This window comes from Ursus maritimus, unplaced genomic scaffold (assembly GCF_017311325.1).
Source record: "Ursus maritimus isolate PB19 unplaced genomic scaffold, ASM1731132v1 scaffold_6, whole genome shotgun sequence".
Taxonomy (NCBI): Eukaryota; Metazoa; Chordata; class Mammalia; order Carnivora; family Ursidae; genus Ursus; species Ursus maritimus.
In genome coordinates, this window is record NW_024426774.1 from 59,821,646 (window position 1) to 59,831,314 (window position 9,669).

Here is a 9,669-nt window from a genome sequence, read left to right on the forward strand (position 1 = left end):
AAACCATTTTCTCCCTTGTTACTGTAACCTAGGTTAAAGCAGCATTGCTTTACACCAGGAGAATTTAAGGTAGAGCTTTGATCTCCTCTCTATTAAAGTAAAGTAATGCATTATCCTGACCTCAAAAAAGTAGTCTTAATTAGGGGCCTTGAATGAAATAATTGTCCTTGACATTGCTTCAGCTCAGGGCATAAAGCTGTTACCAAATGACTTATCAAGAAATAAGACATGCTGCAATAAGGACTATTTATTTCATAATTCTACATTTTGAATGTTAAGCTCCCAGAATGATTATACCATCAGGACAAATACTAGCTTAGCGGTGACCAGTAAGGAGAAGACGTTGTATGAGAATGAAGTCTGTGCTGAGATTATGCACTGGTAAAGGAAATCGTCTTTGTTTAAACACTAATATTGTTACTATTCTGTACTTACTTCATATGCACCTTAACATAATTATTTGATTGTGAAATGTCTCTTCTTTGTATTTCAGGGTACCTTTTTGACTATTGGCACCAAGATTGGAAACAGAAAAGTGCAGAAAAAGCACTGGTTTAAAAGGCAGGTGATTTCATTCTTGTTCCTTACTGTGTGGTTGTCCAGTGTGGCCTCGGAGAAATTTTTTATGATCATCTTTACATTCCTTACAGCTGTATTATCTTATAAGTTTGATATAATTGTTGCCTTGCTTCTTAATTTGACCTTTGTTTGTCCTACTTTTTACCTAAAAATAAAACTTGGATCAGTTCTTCTTACCAAGGGAAACTCTGGGCAAAACGTAAAGATGACAAAATAATGTCTTTGGAGTTCCTAAGACCTTCTTTCTGGTTCCTTTTTCTTTCCCATGACTACTTCCTCCCTCTGCATCTCTTCACTCACACCCACAAAACACTTTGTCACACCAGGAAATGCTTACTCTCACCAAATGGGGTTCTCAACACAAGATCTCCAACCAATGATTTAGCCTGAAGTGAGGCAGAACTAACTGGTTGTTGCCCTTTGTTGCATTTGCACTTTTTTCTGGTTGCAGAGTTGAGATTTGACTCTCCTATTTTGGAATTCAAGAAATAAGTATCCAAGTGGGAGAGATTTTAGGGTGCTAGTAGAGAATGATTTCTACTCTCCCTCCAGACTTTTAAAAGGCAATGGGTGGATAACATAGTATGGAAATCTGAGCCTCAATCTAGTACAGGTTATAGAGGCAGGCTGTGTTAGGGCCAGGCAAAGAGCTCAGATCATCTGTGCATGTCACACTCCACACAGCAAATGTGTACTAGGTGACTACCTACTGGGCGAGGTGCGGGGGCACAGAGCTCAGTGCAACAGTATTCTCCCATTAGGAATTTATGGGCCAGTGGTGGAGATGCTTGGAAAGCATAGATTTGCAGGACAATGCAGTGCTTGGACTGGTAGCCCCGGTAGGGCCTGGTAAGATGGTGTTTGGCACAAGCCAACAGATGCCATGGTACTTTTCAACCCTTCTTAGACAGTGTCTGTCCAAATAATCCAATCAGACCAGGGAGCATTGGTTTTCCTCTCCTTGTCTGTTTTCCCTTCCACCTCTCAGTCTCTCTTTTTTTTTTTTTTAAGATTTTATTTATTCATTCGACAGAGATAGAGACAGCCAGCGAGAGAGGGAACACAAGCAGGGGGAGTGGGAGAGGAAGAAGCAGGCTCATAGCAGAGGAGCCTGACGTGGGGCTCGATCCCATAACGCCGGGATCACGCCCTGAGCCGAAGGCAGACGCCTAACCTCTGTGCCACCCAGGCGCCCCCCACCTCTCAGTCTCTTGTCCTTGCTGTTAAGGACACTACCATTGCTCCTACTTCCCCCAACACCTAGAGCACAGTCTTTATCTCCGGTTTGAATCTGAAAGTCGTTCCCAGCTCTTCTCTGTATCCCTCAGACACCTGAAGGCATTCTCCAGCTACTTATTTAGTCCCACGTTTCTTTGGGTTTCCCTGACATGGTGCCTCTTGCCCCAATAATAAAAAGAAAAAAAAAATCCTCTGAGAAGCCAAAATAGAAAATATTTCATAGAAGTGGAAGAGCTAATAACATCTTCATCAAGGATCTAGATTTCCTCTGGACTTTAAGGGTGAGTGGGAGTTGACAGGAAAGGGGAAGAAGACAGGCTGCATAGAAGCAGGAAGGTGAGACAAACTTGGTGCATTTGGAGAAGAATGAGAGGCTGTGTGAAGAAGTCATCTCTGCAGCTCCCTGATCTGTCACTGGTGTCTGTTTCAGAGAGAGGAGTATTGATGCCCAGTCGAAAAGCACAGACTTTATCTTCTTCGGCTCCCCAGTAACCACTCTACCATATATGCATGAAAACAACAGAAGAAAATTGCCTTGCAAAAGAAAATTTCAGAAAGAAGCTTGCTATGGGGGCTAATTTCATATCGATTCTAATAGTTATTGGTAGAAAGAACTGTATAACTATCTTTGCCCCCAAACCTTTCTGTTCTACCCACCAGACACACACACACACACACACACACACACACACACACCCTCAACCAATCCTTCCAGCCTTCCAATCCGTGGCCTCTCAATTTGCATTTGGTCCTGAGATTTTTCCATTAACAATAGGTGGGGCCCATCCTTCTGGTTTTAACTTCTTCCCACCAGGCAGTAGAGATTTATCTTGACAAACCATTTGGAATTGCTGGAGGGAATATAAATAAAATTTGAACATGCATCCTACAGCAGTGAAGAGAATACCTGAGAAGTTTGAAAGCTTTCGTGGGAGATTAGAGGCGGCCGTGAGGAAATGTGCTACTGGTGGTGAGCTCCCAGCACAGATATTTCACTATCCAGGGATCTCTAATTACTAATACAGTACATGAACAGTATGATATGTCCTTACAATTGCAGACGCCTTTTCAAAGATAATCTTTAATAGTTTATTTGACAACCTGTAAAATTATAGAAAATTATTAGTCTTGGGAATTACAAAAATCCCTGTAGTACAGTCAAACAATAAAATTATAATTACCTGTGGGTAATTGAAATTTAACTGTTTTTTTATTGTATATTACACATCAATAGCAACATAAGTTCAAGAGGTTTTTTTCTTCTTTCCTTTTTTCTTACAGAACCTGAGAAAATGGACAGCACTGTCGGGGGCTTGTGAGTTCCTGTCACAGTACTGAGCTTGAACAATTCCGATTAAAGCCCCATGTTTGAGACTGTCATTAGACCTGCATTAAATTACATATCTGGAGTGTTAAAAAATAAAGAGTACAGTAGCTTTTTCTCAGCTACCTAAGGTAGGTAGTTAAGGCCTTGATTATCTTTAAAGATCTATTTTTTCCCTCCACTGAAAGTCATTGTTTCTTTCATTAAACATAAAACACATTTAAGAACACTAAACTGTGCAGACAGGAATATTAGGATGGCATATTCCAAAGTACCTTTGTTCTGTATTCATCGCTCTGGCTTGACTTCTGCATTGTATAATGTGATTTTATTATTTAGCCCTCATTCAGGTGAACTGAACAGAATTGGCGTTGCTCGGGACCTCTAACCCCCCGGCCTAGGATAAAGTGGGGACTTGCCTTCCTCCTCCTCATCCTCATTCAACTTCCCCTTCCAACACCCCCCAAAGATAAGTTTTTAAAAAGCCACATAAGCACTTTCAAACTGAAGGGAGGTGCTAGCATTTCTGTTACTCATCACTTCTCTTTTGAATGACAGCCTTCATCACAACCCGTCCAGGCCTCACCCTTCTGGGTTCCTTTGTTTAAAGAAGCCTCTTGGTCCTTTGGTTCTTCCTAACTGAATAGGAATTTAACTGAATAGAAAGAAAGTACTGGACCCGTACAGGGGAGAAAACGCCATAGGTAAAAGGGTTGGTTCCTTCGCAGAATTGTCTCCACCCACTGCTCCTCCTCCCTGGCTCCATCCTCCTGCCTCTGTACCAGGGTCCTGCCATTTTCTGTCTGTAAACATCAGCGCTGCTAAAGGCCCATGGGGAGCCGTGGGCGCTCAGGGTAGTCCTTTGAAGCTTTTATACAGAAGTAGCAGCTTCAGGCCAAGTGGTCTGACCCAATTCCTTCTCTGCGGTTTGGAGAGTAATGGGAACGTAAATCTTTTATTTCACCAGGTACTGATTTTCACCTCTTTATCTGGATAGAAGGAAACAGGGCCAAAGAATGTGGAAGGTTCCAGACTGATATTAGAAATTAACCGGTAGGCTAGTGTCATCCTTTCTTCTGTAAGCGGTCTGAGGGATCCATTGTGGGAGAACAAGAGGCCGCTGTCTTCCATGGTCACCACTGGGGGGTTCATGACATGTGAGACAGAGGAAGGAGGGGCTACTTCATCCACATCTTTGCCTTAATTATATTAAGTGGACCAAGAGAGAGGACGAAAGAAAATGAAGTTCAGAAACAGCAGCCCCAGCTCATTTCTTCTCATATCTTCCTTCATTAATTCATTCACATAGAATTCACAGAGATGATGGCAGACAGAGCGTACATTCGTGCACACTCATTCCTCTAATTTTTTAGATAGCATATCATCAAGGTTTCCCATTGGATGGCCAAAGTCATAATTTCATCAATCTCAAGAACCAGTATTGAAAAGTAAGCATACACAAAGCATTTCTTTTGGGAAAAGGGAGTCTTCCTAGAATCAGTTTTATATAATGATTTAATGAGGGCCCTGAAAACATCAAATCTGATTTTCTACCCAAAGATAGGTTAGAAAATATGTATACCATCCTGAGCGTTAAATCCATGTTGCAGAGTGATGAAAGGCTGACACATTACCCTCAAGTAGAGGAAAGTTCAAGGTGGATAATGTCCCTCTGCAGACTGAGATAAACTCAGCAGTTTGGAGTCCCATGAATTCATGACTTTGTAAATGTCAATTCGGTGCTATCTTTTAAAGCAGGAACCAGCTCACATCTGGTATACTCGTTCATCTTCTTTCTTTTCCCACTGGAGCAGAAGCTCCATGAGGAGTTTCACTTTATCACACCCATCACTGTCGTTGTCACAGCCATCCACTACTCTCACACTTGAAATAAAATCCAGCCCCACATATGTTGCCCCAGCCTGCCTCTCTGACCTTGTTACCCTCCACTCTTCCCCTCACTTCCCTGTAGCCACCAGGCCCCTTGCTATTCATGAATGCACCAGATTCTGCCCACTGCACTTTTTTAAATTTTCATTCTTCTCACCTCCAAAGACAGACAGGTCTTCCTGACTACTGTTCTAAAATTTGCATCCTTCCAAACCTGGCGTTCTGCTTCCCCTTAGTCTGCTTTGTTTTTCTTCGTAGTATGTATCACTGTCTATAAAGAGTTTTTAGCAGTGACAATAACTCAGTAATATTCATTGAATGGGTAGAATTTGGCAAGTGGAGAACATCCCAGGATGGGAATGGGTATAGATGTCAAAGTGATCCCGAGTTACACACCAGGGTTCTTAGGGCCATTAACAGAAACCGACACAGCAGGGGGGGTTGTAGAGAAAGAAATAGCTCATCACCAATGAATTGTCTTGATTTGTATACAGAAATTTGTCATTTCTTATTTGTAAAATGGAACTAGGTGATCTACGCAGAGTTAAAGACTCTGTGTTGGGTCCAACAGTTCAGTATTACGTTGGGGAGATAAATGTAGAAACTATCAAATCCATAATAAGGTAAAACCTGGTTTCCACCAATTTAATCTCTATTAAAAGCCTCATAAACCACATTTTGGTAAAAGGGACTAATATCTATCTCACAGTTATGCCCAGCTTCTAACTCAATTGGCATATGTTTCTTCATATTCCTCTTTAAAAAGTCAATGGTTTATGAAATTATCCAAATACCTGAATCCTTCTCTAACCAGAAAAAGTCACTAAATGCAAAAGAATTTAAATTGCTCACAGTCCATAATCCCCTCAGTCCTCCCCCCCCCCCCGCCCCCAGTGCAAGCTTTAGTTTCAAGAAAAGAAACACATGTAAAGCCCAGTAAATTTTGGGTAGGTGGCTCTATGATTTTGACTCAATGCCCTGATTTTAACCCATGCTGTTGAAAGGTACAGCTTAAAAATAGCCAACTGCTATTTTTCTCACCCTGTCCTATGACTTCCTCAATTCCTCTTTCTACTTCAGGAGGAGAGAAGGTGGAAGTCTTTTCCTCAGCAGAGTTTCACTCAGCAGAACACCCATTTGTGGAGTTTTGTGAGAGGAAAGCCCAATGGAGTCCTGGGAGGGGTGGTAGGGGTACCTCTAAGATAACGTTCTAGAAAGGCATTATTTGTTTCCTAAAAGCACTTCAGAATGCTGAATATGCTCAAGATGCAGCCCTCAAAGCTATATGGTGGTCTGTATCTCTCAGTATAGACAGTGTCTTTTGCTCAATTCAGCTGAAGGCTCTTTGATTGAATCTTATCTTGTGGAAGATTTGAAAGGTGTGGAAAGCAAGTTCTAACCTCAGGCTTTCTAGAAGAGTCTAATCTCTTGCTGTCAACTTTAAAATGGCTGTCTTCTTCTAACAACCTCGGGCCATTTGTCAACCTCTACAAGGGCTTCACAATATGTATCGTGTAGACGTCAATGTTGTTCCCTCAGTATCCACGTTCTTTGGGTAGCAAATTCCTATAGATTCAAGGTTATGAAGGGAATGGATTTCTCAAGTCTGAAGGGTACCTCACCCTGTTTCATAAACTTTTTAAGCCTTCCTGACTAAAACCAGAGGCCTGGTTGACAGTCTTTTCACATCCCTTCCAACTCTGGGAGTCCAGGTTTTTGCTCAGGCCCAGATAATTCTTGTAGTGAAAAAGTGAAACTTCTGTTCTAGCTAATTCAGTCCTCGTCACATTTGCTACTGTTTTTTAGAAGCCAGAGGCGATTTACAAGGGAACTTGCAAAGCCATTTTGCCTGAACAAATTCTCCATCTGGTGATTCACTGAACATTATCTCTTATTTCTTAAAGGAAGAAACAAGGAATGGACTTAGAAGGCCTCATGCTGATATTTACCTGCCAAGACATCTTAACTCTGCTGACTCTCCAGACAGACCTATTTGTAAATTTACATTTAAAAAAATCCTTCAGTATAATTTCCCACTATCCCTTTGCTGCAGCTTAGGTCAGTGAAGCCGCCAGTTGAAGCCCTGTCCACAAATAAATACTGGAAAAGCTGAACTCCAGGGAGATTTTCATTTAAAAAAAAAAAAAAAGGCTATTTTTTTTTTTATTTCATGAGGCCCACAACTGAGTTTGAGTGTTTTTTTAGTCAGTTGTTTGGTGATGCCTAAGAACATCGCTTCTGCCAAGGCGTCTCACCTTGCCTCCTGTGTAAAAGGGAAGGACATGCGGAGATTCTTGTTTCTCAAAGGGAAAGAACTGGGTCTGCTCCAATAGAGGAGTGACTGTGAACTCACACAGGCTCTGCTTCTTCTGGGATGCTCTCAATTCCCCAAACCACCTCCCCCACCCCCTTCCCACTCCCCACCCAACTCCAGTGCTTTGTCTTCTCTTCCTTCTGGTTGCTGGGACATTTAAAAGCAGTCCTTGGGGGTCTGTTGGTCTCCCTCCAGACTTTACTATGACCCTCTTGATCTCTGTGTCTCCTGATTGCCTAAAGTCAGGTGTGCCTTCCCATTTGAGGACCCCCCTTTTCTCATCAATTGCATCCCTTCTTCTTCTGCCCTTTCCACCTCTAGAGGTAGTATCTCCCCATCAAGTTGGTTTGCTCTCTAGCCAGCTTCTGCCTAGGAAAAGAGACTGCTCTTGCCTCCTTTTCCTCCCCCAGTGCTGCTTCCCAAAGGCCACATACTGCTCATTCAGCTCATTTTCTTTGTGTTTCTGTGACCCTTGTTGCCATCTGACTTTGGGTCATGCCTTCTTTTTATAGTCCTCTACCGTTAACACTGGAGGACAGAATCTGGGCCAGATATATGTAGAAAGAGGGCTAGGAGAAAGGGAAGAGGAACAGACTGGGCCAAGAAAGGGTAAGAGGTTCACAGGACACAGGGAAATGGAAACATTGCACATAATCTTATATAAGGGAACAAACCAAGCCAGGCACTCATTCACTCATAAATGTACATATTCATTCATCAACTCAACACTTGTCTGTAACAAATACTGTACCTCTAAGTTGTCTCTTTTACAAAATTGCTCAAGATTATTTCTTCTCTCTGCGCAGGAATTTTAGACTAACACAACCATCCTCCAACATAAGTGTGAAATGACCATTCTCTAAGCCAGAGATGCTTGTCTCTCTTTTATTCAGTGTCAGGCGAAACACAAGGCCCAGATCTATGGCACAGCATGACGAATTTGAAGCTTTTGCCTCGGCTCTCATATAGCATTCATCCAGTCATTTATTCGTTCATTCAGTCAACCATTTAACTGATATTTATTGAGCAAGAACCTAGTCCATGGCAATTATTGTTTGTGCACTCCGGAAGTGGCAGTGAGTGAAACAAAGTCTCTGGTCTCATGCAAGTTACTTATTAGAGGGGTAGGTTGAGGGAGACATACATACTCTTTCAGGTGTTGTAGAATTCTGTGAAGAAAGATCAGGTGGGTAAAGGGATAGAAAATCATGAGGCGAGCAGTTGCATCCTTAAGTAGAGTGGCGGGAAAAGTCTCCACCAATATAATAATTTGAAACTTGAATGAATAAAATGTGGGAGTAAGCCGTATGGATTTCTAGAAGAGAGCCTTAGAAAATGGGAGCAGGAAATCAATAATCCTCAAGCAGAATAGTGCTTGGTATATTCAGAAAATAGCAAAAGGTGGAGTTATCTAGTGGATCCATCTCTTATGAGCACCCATACGCCTTGCATCTTTGCGAAAAATAATATCTACTTCGTTATGATCACCTATTTAGTGCTTATCTTCTCCCTCTAGGCTACACGTGATATGAAGCAGGGAATCAACTGCTTAGATTACCCCCACATCCTAGTGCTTGCTCAATATCTGGTACATCGGAGGTGTACCATAAATAGTAATCAAATGAATGAGTGGATGTCTGAATAAATTGCCCTATAAAACGAGATAATGCACATAAATCTTTTAGCTCAGTAGCAGACATACACTACACATTTAATGTATTTCAGGGACAATATGTTGCTGCTGATGCGGGTGATGATGATACAACCCAGCAGAAGATGAACTTCTTCCTGAAGATGGAGACGACTACTCCTGGTCTACGGTAAGTCTTTGCAGCAAGAAGGTCTCTTTAACTGCTTCTTGCCAAAATACGTTCATCCGGTGTGTGCCCTGTGTAACTCCAGTGAAAGCTGTGGCAGCGGCCAATGCATCTCTGATGACATACACATATAACAACATCCAGCCGTACAGTCAATAACAAGAAGGCAGAACTCTTCAGCTTGTAGTTTGCAATGGCCTGCCAAACAAGGAGGAGGGTCTTCAGAGAGAAAACAGGTAAACGATGGAAAATGAAGACTGTCATCCAAGTAAGGGATTATTTATGGTACATAAATAGCTACTTGAAGTAAGTTCCACATCATGGGCCCACATACAGAATTAACAGATACTGTTCCAAAGATCCAACCCTCACAACTTTTGAAGCATCACGTATAGAAGAGGAAGTCTCAGTTTGAAATAAGGGAGGATTCTGGGTGTTATGCACAAATAATGAATCATGGAACATTACATCAAAAACTAAGGCTGTACTATATGGTGACTAACATA

The 9,669-nt window shown here is 41.9% G+C and overlaps 1 long non-coding RNA gene across 1 annotated transcript; it reads left to right on the forward strand.

The window, feature by feature from the left end:
• The first annotated feature begins 494 nt into the window (after positions 1-494).
• On the forward strand, positions 495-9,166 carry LOC121101040. Its single transcript, XR_005832976.1, has 3 exons — positions 495-565; positions 3,100-3,273; positions 9,072-9,166. It is a non-coding gene; the product is annotated as an uncharacterized LOC121101040 (long non-coding RNA).
• Positions 9,167-9,669: the final 503 nt, after the last annotated feature.